Genomic DNA, 15,854 nt, shown 5'->3' on the forward strand with positions numbered 1-15,854 from the left:
TTGACACTGCTGCAGTTGAAGTATCCCTACTGTGCGCTGACCACAAGAAGCTGTTGGTGCGGGTGGAGGATGCTAAATCGTCATTAACTGCACCGAGGCCCACGACTTGCAAGGTCAGCTGCAGCAGGGCTTTTGGGCATATGGGGAAAAGCTGAGGGTCATAACATCAAGCTCTTTCTCTTACAATGGCTGATGGAGACCATGCTGGCTGGCAAATCCCCTTAGTTCTTCTCAATTTAGAGAGCACATCGCAATCCAGATTGCCCACAGCATCTGGAGGTGGCACCATTCCCAATCATCCCTATCATCTATAGGGACAGAGACTTACTCCTTCAAGCTAAAGGGCCTTGGAAGTTTGAGTGGTCCACTGTGACTGCCTATCCAGATTGTACTGCAATTGTTCAAATCAACAAAATTCTATGTAGTGGTGAAATGACAGCTACACAAAATGGGCCTGAAATATGCCCTCCTTTTCACAGCAAAACTACATGTGGTGGAAGGAGACTCCCTGCATTTTTTCTGCACTCACGAGGTGGCATGGGACTAGTTGCACACCAGAGGCATTGATGCACACCTGAACGGTGAGATGAGAAAGCAAAATCACCCTGCCCAAAACCATCCATCAGAGGAGCAGGTAGCCAGGGTCAGAATGTAGATGATAGCAGAAGTGACAAGCTACCAATAAAATCAGTTTGAGGTGCTGGTTTTAGATCAGACCTCAGACTCTGGGGAGTGCACCAGTGGGTCTGGTACGGTGGAAGGGGCTTGGTAGCAGGGACTAGTGCTGACCCCCACACTGACAAATGACCTCTAGGTATGGAGTCTTGAAAGCACCCAGAGGCTGCAAATGTAACTGTAACATGGGGATGTTTCTGTCGAGGTGGGAGACACAGGGGCCTGTACTACAGAGCACCCACAAAGTCAGAACCATGTACTTCCCTTTGAAATTAAATTGAAGATGAACCTCTTAGAATGGGTGGATGGGGCCCTGCACGCATTGTTAGTGGGTGGGTTCCAATCCTTGATACGTTGGTTTGGACAGAGTGTTTCGACTCTTCATTCCTAGGTGGGGTTGTTGGGGATGTTTTTGTTATTGTGATTTACTGTTGCCCATTGCTAAAAAGAAAGTTAACTGTAACTATGGCCTCGGTAAGGGTCCTGCTATGGCTGAGGCTTACTAGGTTTATGCAGGACTTGTCTAATGATTCATGTAAGAGTCATAATATGGAACATGAAGGACTTAATTCCCACAGTAAGAGTTATAATGGACAGGTGCACCATAAGCAGCAGAAGGCTCAAGTGGTCTTCCTGCAGGAGACACACTTGACCAGTGCAGAGGCCCAGGCACTACAAATATGATGGAGAGGCAAAGTGTACTACACAACATATGGATTCGATTGAAGTTCCCTTTCACCCTCAATTGGAGGTGGTTGTTTGAGAAGGGTGGTGCATGCTCCTGGTAGGGCAACTAAATGGGATAGATATAACATTTGTTAATGTATATAGGCCCCTAACCTTGATCTGTGCACCTTTCTAGATGATCTGGCCCCTGTACTGACTAAGATCAACCATTACCCCCTGATGGTGGAAGGACTGGACTAAAATATTAGCACACACCCCGACTGCAGGAAGGTGGAGCCTTATGGGGTGATGCTGGTTAGGCCTCACCATGTAATACTGTCCCAAACCCCAAAGATGGTACTTGGATTCACACTAATAAATCCTTACCTCAGTGATAGTAGTGTGGCAAACAGCAGTCAGGCTTTACTAGAGGAACATGTGTTAAGCATTTCAGAGTTTCCCACCTGCCTGGGTGCAAATGTGCTTGAGAGAGGTACAGCTGTTTCCTCCTTTGGGAGTCAGCCCTGATGCATATCAGAGGCGGTGCAGCCTTTGAAGCACACCTCTTTGATGTGCCACTTCATTAGCCTGCCTGGGATGGAGGAAGCGTGGTCTCATTCCTTCTGAGGCCTTTGATCCTGACTCCTGGGTGTTCTCACACTGCCTGGCAGGAGGTCCCAAACCTCTCTTGGTGGCAGAAAGCGTGGTATCCACCCAGAGCACAGACACTGGGACAAGCAGGTGGGTAACATAACCTCTAAGGTAGCCACCTCAGTGTATACCACATAGCCCACGAATTGAGATTCATGTCAGGGGTGATAAGGCACTTCTTTTATAACACACAAGACATATTTAGGCGGTACCATAATGGAGCTGTCAATCTCGGGTTTGCCCAGGTTCCAGCCCATGCTATCCTCCGGACCATCTATCACCTGTGTCCTTTGAGGGTAGGGCCATATAAGCTTGCAATTACATGGCCACACCCTTGATATAACGCACCCTGCCTCCTAGGCTTTTGTAGGCCTATCTTAGTGGTGACTGGCATATTTCAAAGATAGTGCATTGACTTTGGCACACATGGTGAGGGTAAAGTCAAGTTTGAGCAGTTTGCACTGCTTCTGCAGTCTGCAATTGCAGACCTGTTGTCAGTAGTTTGTTTGGGTCACTCAGCGTGGTACAGGCCCTGAGGGCTCCTTTCCCACTCATGCCCTTGGTACCTCTGGTGCCATATACAAGCGATTTATAAGGGGGGTAAAGTAAAATTACACATAACAGTTTTAGGGAAAGAGCACTGGCACTGGAGTCAGGGCAGCAGACTCAACTGCACTATCAGTCATAACCACTAGCTCCAGAGCAAAACGTGTGTGGGGGTGACCATACAAAAAGGGCATTTTCCAACATGAGTCACCCCCCCAGACGAAAGGTGATGAGCAACTAACTTATCCCCTGGAAATCTCATTCTCTAAGTGGAAAGGCCAGCTTCATAGGCAAGGTCAGTCCCTGGTCTATGTTCCACTGTAAAGTCCATCCCCTGTACGGAAATGGACCACCTCAACAGTTTGGGGAATTTCCCCTTTCATCTGCATAAGCCATCTGGGAGCCCTGTGGTTAGTTTGAACCCTGAAGTGAGTCCCACACAAGTAGGGTCTCAGCTTTTGCAGGGAACAATCCACAGCAAAGGCCTCACTCTCATTTGCACTCTAAGGGTGCTCTCTAGGGAGGAGTTGCCTGCTAATACAGGCAACTGGTAGATCCTGGTCCACATATTTTGTTTGAGACAACGCTGCCCCAATCCCATGATCAGAAGTGTCTCTTTGGAGAATGAACTTGTTTCCATAGTCAGGTGCCTTCAGGACAGGGGCTGAGTACATAGCCTCTTTAAGACTGACAAAGGCCTTTTGGCATCCCATGGTCCAGATTACCTTCTTAGGCTGCATTTTGGGGTTAGGTTCACTAAGTGAGGCCACAATAATCCCATAACCATTCACAGCCCTCCTGTAGTAACCAATCAAGCCAAGGAAGGCCTTGACTTGAGTCTAGGTTTTGGGAAACTCCCACTTCAGAATAGTCTGTATCTTGGGTTGGCCTCCACCTACAAGGTGGCCCAAGTACACAACAGAATTCTGCCCTATCTGGCACTTATTGGCCTGTAAAATCTCCTTCTGGTAGACCAGGTGGTCCGCCCAGTTGGTGAGGTTTACTAGGATTATGCGGGACTTGTCTGATGGTGCATGTAATAGTCCTAATATGGAACGTGAAGGACTTAATTCCCACAGTAAGAGTTATAGTGGACAGGTGTACCATAAGCAGCAGAAGGCTTAAGTGGTCTTCCTCCGGGAGACACACTTGACCAGTGCTGAGGTCCAGGCACAACAAATATGATGGAGAGCCAAAGTGTATTACACAACATATGGATACAACGGAAGTCTCCTTTTACCCTCAATTGGAGGTGGTTGCTAGAGAAGGGCAGTGTGTGCTCCTGGCAGGGCAACTAAATTGGAAATACATAATATTTGTTAATGTATATATGCACCTTACCTTGATCAGTGCACCTTTCTAGATGCTCTGGCCCCTGTACTGACTAAGATCAACCATTACCCCATGATGGCGGAAGGGGATTTCAATTGTGTAGTAGACACACACCTAGATAGATTGCATCCCTCTCTATCCAGTGCCGCCCACCTAAGATGGCCGGGGGGTTTCATGAATGGCTGCCACTCTGCACTAAGGTCGCCCAGGCCTGAGAGAACTCAGTCCATCAACCTTCGTAAGGTAGCAGGTCCAAAAGACATCACTTTAAATTGGAAGAGGCCTTCTGACGTCGAAAATGCTGACCCCTTCTTTGCGCTCTGGGTGAGTCCAATCTACAAGTACCCTGATGTTAAATCAAAAGTATTTAAGAATTTGGCTGCAATCATGCTTGTCAATCAGTTCGTCTGCTCTTGGAATGGGATGAGAATCAGATTTGGTAATTGCCTTTATAACCCTGTAATCCACACAGAATCTCATTTGAGGTTTCCCACCTTTAGAATGAGGTTTCTGGGCCTGTACCTCTGGTCTAGCCCAGGGACTGTCAGAGGGTTTATTTATCCTTAGCTCTAGCATCTTGCTGACCTCAGTCTCAATGCTTGAACGAAGGTTGTACGTTCACACCTCTTCTTTTCTCTCTATACATAGCATATCTCCCAGAAGAATTGGATCACAGTAATGGTGACATCTCAAAACTAGCCCATGCAGGACTTTCCCACTTAGCATATGCCGACAACCTGGTAATCCTATAGGCTACACAGAACAGACTACAACGGTAGTTGAAACAACTGCAAATTTGCATTAGCCAAAGTAAATTGCAGGTAAGCCATGTGAAAACTAAAATAATGTATATATGGTGTGCGACACCAAATTATAATTGGGTTGTGGATAACAAGAGAATTAAACAAGTTTCACACTACTTGGCTCTTGGAGTAGAATTAGATAGGAAATTAAATTGAAATCTACACAGTAAATATTTAATAAATAAAATGTCTAACCTCACAAGTGTGATGAAAAAAATTGCGATGCCATTGTACTGTGTAGGGAAGGCTGTGTTTGAGCTAAATGTATTCTTCTATTGAAGAAATTTGGAACTGGAACTTTCAGATCTCTCATTGATTGCCACAAATTTCAGACCGCTTTTGGGCAGTCACAGCAAGGACAGGGGCTTGTGGATCCCAACCATGCAAAGTGGCTTAACGCGACCTTTTAAATATCCGCTAGCGTAGAGCACCACCGGAGTGTCAAAAAAAGTGACACTCCGGTTGCTCTAGGGACTCGTAAATATGCCCCTCTATCGGGATTTCCAGACATAGCACCTGTTCCCCTACTAGCAGCACTGGTATTCCACATATTAATAAACTTGGTGTCATCCATAAAGATAGCTTTCAGTTATTTGTGGCTAGGATGAGTAATTTGATACTTTTCCTTCAGCCATACACAATTGCTAACACTATCACTGATATTCGTTTTCTTATCCCTTTTCTAATAGGAAGAATAGACTTGAAATATTTTGCCCTTGGGAACTTTTGCCCACTTAGGCCTTATGTGACATTTTGTCTCACAATCATAATGCCCATCCTTAAGGTTAGTCAATGGAGCCTCATTCCTACCTCCAATATTCCTATTCATGTGACCCTTGAGATGTATCCATTAATTGTAGGCTTCCCAAAATTATATTTTCGTTCACTTGTATGCAATACAGCCAAAACATTGCTCCAAAAGCATTCAAGGTTATCCCATTCTCCCCCTTTGCATACTGACTAATACACATAAGAATGTAGTGCACAGAGGTTTCATATGTTGCAGTTTCTCTGTACTTGTACAGTTTTGTCATACTTGGCAGGAGTCTGCACATTCTTTTTAATGTACACACCCTTCATAAAGGGATGCATACAACTTTCACTCACTTTTCTTCAGTTCCATTGGAACCTTATTTCCACTCTAATTTGGGCCAAGATGTAATGATAGTTTGCAACGTGGTTGCACCACTTTTTTGGCATAGCCATAACACAAAATGCTATTGAGAGCTCCAAAGTCGCACAAGGGCTGATTTGCTTTGCAATGTGTGGCTTTGTGAAAACAAACTAAGGCAAAAACAGCACCTTGCACTGAATTGTGTTACACTGTGTCAGGTAGGAGTTACATGGGTGGAGCAAGGGGGTCCCATGCATTCGCTCACGTATTTTAATGAATGTCCAGATTTACTGAAGGTGGTAACCCTGAATTTGTGGCAATATGGTGTGCCCCCCCTGAGAGATGTGTAACAATGAAAAATATCTTCAATTCTTTTCACTACGTCATCTTTCCACGTGTGCAGCATTCTGCAGCACACATAGAAAGAGGAAAATATCTCTGCGGTTTGGTTTTGTACAGAAAGGTATCGTTTACCTGCACAAAAACAATACTGCCCATAATGAAGGCACCTTGCTTCATCGTGCAAGGGTTATGCATTGGTGCTAGGCAGCCACAAGTGTGTCAGTGCAGGGAAAAAGCTGAACGGCGCCATATCTTTCTAAATGTGGTGCTGTTCAGCACTCTCCTGTTCACGCAATGCAGTGCAGCACCTTGGTTTGCTGCGTTGCATTGCATGAAATTTTAGTAAATCTGCCTCTAGGCTTTTTCAGTAGAGCAACCTTTTCTCATCATCACTTAGCTTCTCTGTTTTGCATGCAAACACAGTACCATTCACTCATGAAAGCAGATCTATGCCAGAGAACTACCTCTTTAGGGACATGATGGTGCAGGGAGAATTGTGCTGAGGTGCTGTCCTCACTACTGCAGTAGGTACTTCCTTCACAGTGTGTAGCTAAACTAAAATATTCTCCTTTAAGGCGTTAGCAGGTCTATGTTCTTGTCATTTCCCATCTCCCCTTTCTACTTCACTTCTTGCTACTTGTTGTCACTCACTGTACCACATCCCTTCACTTCAAACTTCGATTTCTCTTCTAACAATATGCTTCTCTTCAAAGACCTTCTGCTTTCCAATTTCAACTGTTTACACCACACACCTGGTGATGTGGATACATGTAGGAATGGACCAATAGCAAAGAGAGATTTGCATAGACTGGTGTAACAATGGTTGCTAGAGAGCTCAAGTATGAAGGGCCCTATGCTTACTTTGCTCCCTGAACTAGGATGGACATTTTGCCTCTTTAACTCCTCCAAAATCAACTTGAATGTCTTTAATGCTGTGTACTTTAACTGCCTGACTTCAAGACTACTCTCTGCTCATTGGTGATTATAGCTACACACTCAGATTTCTCATAACATTGGCTACCTAACATTTTACTGCGCACCCATTCTAAATATATACTGGAATTATTGATAGCTATATATTGCTCGCTGCTGTCCGGATCCTTCATATTTCATTGCTTGCTATAAGTATCAGTCCAGTTTGCCAGGACATCTTTGACTCAGACTCACTGGACCAGTGCTGTGAGTATTGTCTGTCCTTTCTGGGTGGCAGGGACTAACTACTGGTGTACAGCTAACTGAAATGCACTGCTCCTGCCTTCTAAGCTTTATCTACCAGATGTTAGCAAGGTTGAGCTCTGAAGGTGAACATTTACAAGTTGTGGTAGGAATAGAATGTCAGAGGCAGTAGTGAAGATTAAAGAGATGGGCAGTAATTGCTAGTTCTTACTGAAAAGAAATTGAACTTTTATTTACATACAGTAGAAATGTAATATCCTGGCACAATACAATTTCAGCCTGCTTTTACTACCCTAAAACTATTTATCTACTAATAGATGAATGCAAAGTTTAGTCTGGTTGAACAAATGCAGTGCTTGCCATTCTCTAGTGGCCTTCGAACTGCCTTTTTCGTGGCGCATGACCATATGAATATTAAATTCTGAGCGTCATTCAGGATCCAGTTTATTTCAGCAGCTTTGTGCCACAGCATCAGCGACAATCCAGCATAAATAATACACGATCACACGGGAGATGTGTTGCAGATTCACAGTCAATTTGACAGTCATAGACGATTACACAGTAAAGAAAGTCCTCACAGTGGATATCAAGAGGAGAGGTCCCCATCTTGCCACATACTTGCCACACTCACTGGGCAGGAGGAGACAACTGGTGGGATTTACTAAGTTTAGACTTGCAAAAAGTAGCTTTGCAAATTGAGCCCCATTTTTGAGGAGAATTAATCTGATTTTGAAAGCTGACCCCTGTACTAGTAGGATGGATTGCTAAATCAGTGCTTACATGAAATCACAGATTGCCCGGCCCAAATAATATTTACTAAGCAGGGCTCAATTTGGGACCCCGTGTTATTGGCTGCAAACACAAGGATGGTGATCTGCAAGAAACAGCTGACCACCATCCCTGTGTTTGCATTCCCAAAAGGAAAGTGTTTTTTTCAAAGCAGCTCAAGTTCCCTTAAGAATGAAAACTGTTTGGGAAAAGTTGCAGGGTGACTCAAAATGTAAAAAATGAAGAAAAGACAGACTTCTCTTTGACAATGTAAAGACAGCTCTTTAGTGTTGCGACAGGGAGATCAACCCTCCTTACACAGGCAGGCAACTGGTCTCAATTTGCTGTTTCACTGAAAGCTTCTTTTATATAAGACTAAATAACACTTTATTACAGAACAGCAAATGATAATTGAGTTGTCAGTGACAGATTGAAAGTAGGAAAACACTAATGTGTGTGACCCCAAACTCTGACCTACTCTTCTACACATTCTTCTTTGTAGCTCCAACAATACTTAACAAACTAACCATTCTTTGTTCTTGAATGTATGCATACTTATGGTAAATACAGTTTTAGTTGCATGTGCGTCTTATCATTGTGCACCTAAGACCACCATGTGTTCTAATCTAATTGGATTTCCTGCGCCCAAGTTACGATTTATTTTGAAACACAAAATATGTGCCGTGAGCCTGTGTGCTAACGTCATAAATTCCTTCATGCTGGCAAAATATGGGTTGGCCTTTAACCAAAACCCTTTTAAGTTATTTTATTCTATTATGTCCTCAACTGAACGCTTCACCTTTCTCTGGTCAGTACCAGATTTGGGCCTACACTGTTCTTTTACTACCTACAGCTGTGTGCTTTCTGCTGGTGTTTGTTGTTGTGCTATGTTTTCACAATTCACATTTTCTACAATAGAAACTTTAGAAGGAGCATGCAGTGGTTCCCTGGACCACTGTCTTCTTTGCCTGAGGCTGCCAAACCTATTCCCAATGGGGATCATTGGGACTCCTTCTTCTTACCCAATTACCATCTTCTTTAAGGAGGTTGTAACTTGTCAATGGGTTGCAACCGGGATTGTGATAGCAAACCATTGATTCTTAGGTTACCGAATTACAATTTGGAAGGAATGCTCATTTCACGCCCCTTCCAAATTGTGATTGCGGTTACAAACCCATTTTATTAGTTGGAAAAATGTTTGTGACTCTTAAAATGGGATTTCTGCATGACATTAGCAACAGTATACCCAGGGTTTGTGAACGAAAAACCATTTTGTACATCTGGCCCAACATTCCTTCACCTTTGGCTGCTGTAAAAATGAGTTCATGTCTCTGGGGGTCATTGCAGACCCTACAAGGAAGAAGAACATATCAGCAACCCACAATAAAGGCATCAGCTCCTCCGAAGTTTCTTGAGTTCTTCTCTCATTCATATTCTCCAACTGTCTTCAGGTGGAGACACACAGAGGCACATACAAGCTATCTCTACAGAGATCCAGTTGTCTTGGATGGGCTTGACTGAAGTGGCAGTATTGCAATCCTGATAAAGTTTTCTTAACAAAACAACAAGTCATTAGTACTGGATTAAAGCCACTGTGTTTTGCAGATTTTGAGGTACGTTTTGGCTGCTTCTCACTCCATATAGCTATGTACCTCTTTTTCATCTCAGAGAAACAACAGACTTATTCATAGATCTGACCCCTGTCTCCATTGGGGCCAACATCTAATCCTGACACTACTTCAGTCTTTCTTCTATTCTGCTGCCAGCCTTTTTCCTTATGTTGTGGTGTTTAGTGTCGAGAGACCAGTGACTCTGATGCAGATCTGAACTGGAATGTCTGAAGAATAGAACCAAATCTAAGCGCATCTTTCTTTGTGTTGGCCACCAGTTTCATGTAGAAGTGAAATCCCTCATTAGTCACAAAATCTGAGAGCCAATGCAGGTTGGAGACGTCTCATAATACTCTCAGTGACAGTGGTCCAAACCAAACAGTTACCAGCCAATCAGACGCTGATGAATGGGGTGCAGTTTTGCCTGAGCTGAACACATAATAGATGATAGAGGAATGAGTACAGAACACATCATGCTACATAAGTGAGAAAGCGCTAGACCCTTATCCTTGCTTCTACAGGCAAATCATTTTGCAAGCTATGAGCTGAACTGCCACCGCTTGCTCATGCTAGTGTGTGGAGCTTAAAATGTTCCTCTCTGGTCCATTGTAACCTTTGTGGATTCCGACCAGGCACACAGAAATCTCAGTTTTACTGCCCTACACAGAAAGATTGAGCAAATGAGCAGGAAATACAATATGAAGGGGAAAGGTGGGAGACAGTTGCTAGTAAACTTCACATCTGTTCTGTTTTACAGTACAGTGTGCACCATTTTCTACTACCGGTGTTCACTACAATTTGTGGAAAAAAGAGCAACTTCAGGAAATTTCAAAGTTTTACACTATCCCAAATTTTGCACAGAAATTGTGACTTTTGCAACAATTCATGCTACAAAAGGTCCACAACTTAAAAGGAAATGGATTGGAATACGTTTGAGATTGTGCATAGAAAAATCCAGCCAAAGGTTACAGGGAAAAGGTATTTATATATTTTCCATAGTAGTTAGATATTATTAGAATGAAAATTATGTTGCAGACTGCAGAAAAGCTTTGCACACGCAAGAAAAGGAACTGTGAACCTTAGGAAATATTGCAAGCAATGGGAATTCAGGATGTTGCTAAGTTCTGCTGGCATACAACAGTATTACAACAAACAAATGATGGACGGAATGCTGACAATGCAGACATTCTCCCCCAGTCAAGAGATCTGGGTTAAATCCATCGTTCTTTTGCCCACTACGCCACCCCAGTTCAGACATGGCCATATGCAAATCAGTCTTGACCCTGTGCCTCATGGGAACAGTCCAGCCCGAACTGCCAAGCCATGTCTTCCCTGGACCGGAATCAAGCATCCTAGGACCGGTTTCTGGCTATCAGCCGTCATCAGCCAGGATAGCTTGACTCCAGTGGCGTAGTGAGCACGGGACCCACGTCTGGGCATACCCATCCCACTTAGGGCGAAAAGCGTTACAACAAACAAATGATGGACGGAATGCTGACAATGCAGACATTCTCCCCCAGGCACAGGGTCAAGACTGATTTGCATATGGCCATGTCTAAACTGGGGTGGTGTAGTGGGCAAAAGAACGATGGATTTAACCCAGATCTCTTGACTGGGGGAGAATGTATGCATTGTCAGCATTCCGTCCATCATTTGTTTGTTGTAACGCTTTTCGCCCTAAGTGGGATGGGTATTCCCAGACGTGGGACCCGTGCTCACTACGCCACTGGAGTCAAGCTATCCTGGCTGATGACGGCTGATAGCCAGAAACCTGTCCTAGGATGCTTGATTCCGGTCCAGGGAAGACATGGCTTGGCAGTTCGGGCTGGACTGTTCCCATGAGGCACAGGGTCAAGACTGATTTGCATATGGCCATGTCTAAACTGGGGTGGTGTAGTGGGCAAAAGAACGATGGATTTAACCCAGATCTCTTGACTGGGGGAGAATGTATGCATTGTCAGCATTCCGTCCATCATTTGTTTGTTGTAACGCTTTTCGCCCTAAGTGGGATGGGTATTCCCAGACGTGGGACCCGTGCTCACTACGCCACTGGAGTCAAGCTATCCTGGCTGATGACGGCTGATAGCCAGAAACCGGTCCTAGGATGCTTGATTCCGGTCCAGGGAAGACATGGCTTGGCAGTTCGGGCTGGACTGTTCCCATGAGGCACAGGGTCAAGACTGATTTGCATATGGCCATGTCTAAACTGGGGTGGTGTAGTGGGCAAAAGAACGATGGATTTAACCCAGATCTCTTGACTGGGGGAGAATGTATGCATTGTCAGCATTCCGTCCATCATTTGTTTGTTGTAACGCTTTTCGCCCTAAGTGGGATGGGTATTCCCAGACGTGGGACCCGTGCTCACTACGCCACTGGAGTCAAGCTATCCTGGCTGATGACGGCTGATAGCCAGAAACCGGTCCTAGGATGCTTGATTCCGGTCCAGGGAAGACATGGCTTGGCAGTTCGGGCTGGACTGTTCCCATGAGGCACAGGGTCAAGACTGATTTGCATATGGCCATGTCTGAACTGGGGTGGCGTAGTGGGCAAAAGAACGATGGATTTAACCCAGATCTCTTGACTGGGGGAGAATGTCTGCATTGTCAGCATTCCGTCCATCATTTGTTTGTTGTAACGGCATACAACAGTATGCACATCCATAATGGACAGCCCACTTCCTAATTACATTTACCATGCATTCATTGGTATGTGTGTATCACAGCCATGACTGATAGTGCACGTTTTGCCAAGGAAAGCCAGGAAGCCGTGACATCATCAGGGGTGCTGGAAAAACAATCTGTATGATTAGCTTTCAGCAAACACCAGTTCACAAAAAACTGTTGTATAAAAATGTAATTTGTTAAAAGATGGTACACTTTCTATTTATCTTCAGTGGCAAGCAATCTGCAGATGACATTGGTGCAAAATCATCCTGGTGCACCGCCAGTTGAGTTGCAGGCCTGTTTTGCTAGACATTTAAAAAAAATTGAGCACTGAAGCACTGCACAGCTGCATTAGCGACATATGATGCTACAAAAGCTAGGGTCACCCCCCTGCTAAAGTAGCCAGGTGCGGATGCTTCCACTCTTAAGAATTATAGACCTATCTCCCAGATCCCTTCCTGGCGAAAGTGATAGAACAACATGTACTGAGGACACTCTCGACCTATTTGGAGGACCACCAGCCACTCCAAGCACAACAGGCGGGTTTTAGAGCCCATCATAGTACTGAGCTAGTGATGTTGTCTGTTCTTGACGAGCTCAGAATTATGGCTGACAACAAACAACCGAGTGCCCTGATATTATTAGATCTACCAGCGGCATTCAATACGGTCAGCCATAAAAAGCTGTTGTCCCGTCTTTTAGACCTGGGCATCAGCAGGCTAGCACATCAATGGCTAGAATCGTTTCTATCAGACTGGACTCAGAGGGTTCAGTTGGGTGAGCATACATCGGTTAAGGGCACTCTTACTTGCGGCGTACCCCAGGGCTCTGCATTGTCCCCGCTCCTCTTTAATATCTACTTGCAACCCTTGGTGGAGACCCTGCTTTGGACCCGGCCTCGTGGCGTGGTCCCGAACCCTCCTACCAGACTAACTGGGGGCTACCCGAACCCTTTCGGGGTCCCCCTGGATGGTACCCCGCTACCCTCCAGCCATCACGACGCGACCCTCCCCCGGCCTCGGTCCCCGCGAAGCCCCGACCTCAAGGCGCCAAGACCTGACCGGAGGGGGTCGAGTGGCCACTCCACAGATTCAGGAGGAGGAGAGTTTCGATGGGGCCTCCAGCCGTCCCCCGACGCCTGGTTGCGATCGCCCTCCGGCCTCCCTGGGCGCTGGCTCCACCCCCCGCTGGGTGTCTGGACGTTCTTCTCCCGGCCCCTCCGACCTCCCCAGGCGTGAGGGTCCGGACATCAAAGGGCTCCCGACCTATATCTGGGGCAGCCCAAAACCAGGACGTCAGTTGTATCCTGGAGTCGAGAGCCCTGCTGATCGGATCGCGGCCGACCCTACGGAGAGAGATTCATTGCCTGGAAGTGGGAACTCGAGCCCTGCTGACTGCGTTGCGGCTCCCCCTTGCTGAGAAGAAGACCCTCACGGAACCATCGGAGCCCTGCTGACCTCGTCGCGGCTCGACCTCGCAGAAGTAACCATCGGAGCCCTGCTGACCTCGCAGAAGTAACCATCGGAGCCCTGCTGACCTCGTCGTGGCTCGACCTCGCAGAAGTAACCATCGGAGCCCTGCTGACCTCGTCGCGGCTCGACCTCGCAGAAGTAACCATCCGAGCCTGCGGACGACGTCACGGCTCCCGGAACCCCCCCAGCTCGAGGATTGAGAGCTGAGCGCAGAGTGTTCCCGTACCAGGCCGGTACTGAGACTGTCCCGCTACCCCGTCCCTGAACGACCCCGGGACTCTTTGGGATCCCTCGATCCGCCTGTAAAGACTGCCACAGAAACCTGCCTTTTACTACCGATAAAGACTTGTGAGAATTGATATCCTTGTTGTGTCCCTTTGTGGTGGTGGGGGTGCTTGGCTGGTACGATCATAGGGGAAGGACCTCGCCCAGGAGGCTTCTCAACGGCGCTCGGCTACTTTCCTACAGAACGGTGGCTCTCGGGGTGGTCCGTCCGACACCCTCTGACTCCCCGGAGAGCGCCCTTCTAACACCCTGGCTCACATGGATTGCCGGGTCTTCAAATGTGCAGATGACACCCAACTCCTCATCCAGATTAACAACTCTAGTAGGGCCCAGGAATCAGCGCAAAAGCTACTCAGATTCACAGTGAATTGGATGACAGCCAGTTCTCTGAAAATAAATCCAGACAAGACTGAAGTGCTCGTCATTCCCACTAAAAACAGCCCTTGGTGTGACCTTTTCTGGCCACCGGAACTGGGCACTGCCCCCATACCAGTCCCAGTTGTAAAAAGCCTGGGTATTAAAATTGATTCAGAGTTGTCCATGTCCAGCCAAGTCACCACGGTGGTGGGAACCTGTATTGGGTTGATGAGGCAGCTGTGGAAAATTGTCCCCCTTTTGTCAACAGCCTCACTACAGGCAATTGTATCAGCCACTGTCGTCTCTAGGCTAGAATATGGGAATGCCCTTTATATTGGCCTTCCCCAGAAACTTATTAAGAGACTGCAGGTAGTGCAGAATGATGCGGCCAGGCTCATTTTTAGACTTTCCAGAAGGACTCGCGCTACCCCTCTTCTACACAAATTTCATTGGCTCCCCATCAGACAGAGAGCTCAATTTAAAGGCCTTTGTATTACCTACAAAGCAATCTACGGCCAAGAACCAGTGTATATAAAAGAACGCCTGGAGAACTATGTTCCTGGCCGGACATTGCGATCATCTGAGGCCTGCCATCTAGTCCTTCCCCGATATATCACCAAATCCAAAGGGGGCAGAGCATTCTCTGTCATGTTCCCCAAAATTTGGAACAATCTACCTGAGCACCTTCGTAGGGATCCGGTCCTCCTTACATTTAGGAAACAACTTACAAAACTCCTATTTAGGGAGACGTTAGTCACAGTGTAATTTTGCTGCCTTGTGTTACCAGTTGCTGTCAGTGATCCTGGTCACTCTCTCTAAAAGCGCTTAGAGGCCTGAAGGTGATTTTTGAGCTATATAAAATACATTTAACATAACATAACATAACATAACAAAAGAGTGGAAATAACCTACCAGACTGAATGAGTGAGAAGCGGGTATGAATAGCATAAAAAATAAATCTGGGAGCTTAGGGTATTACTAGTATTAAAGCAGCATCCAGGGATAAGAAGAATCACAGTGTGTGCTGCAGAAAAATGAGGGTTGAATTATTACTGCAGAACATATCTTTTTTACAGGAAGTTGCTCAAGGACTAACTGGCATATTTACTAATCTTTCACACAATGCAGGGCAGCAAGCAAAGTATGTGCTGCATTGCATGAAAAGGAGAGAGCAAAGATATGGACCATTTCTGCTGCCTCCTAGCACTGGCGCTCTGTATGCTGCCTAGCACCAGTGCAGGCACCGTTGCACCAAAGTGTAAGTGTACCTGCATTATGGGCAGGTTTGTTTTAGTGCAAGAAGGGATGCTTTGCTGCCCAAAACAATCCTTAGAGGCTTTCCACTCATTCTATGTGTGATGCAGAATGCATCATGCAGTGAAAGAGGAAGTAAC

Source organism: Triturus cristatus, chromosome 6 (assembly GCF_964204655.1).
Source record: "Triturus cristatus chromosome 6, aTriCri1.1, whole genome shotgun sequence".
NCBI lineage: Eukaryota > Metazoa > Chordata > Amphibia > Caudata > Salamandridae > Triturus > Triturus cristatus.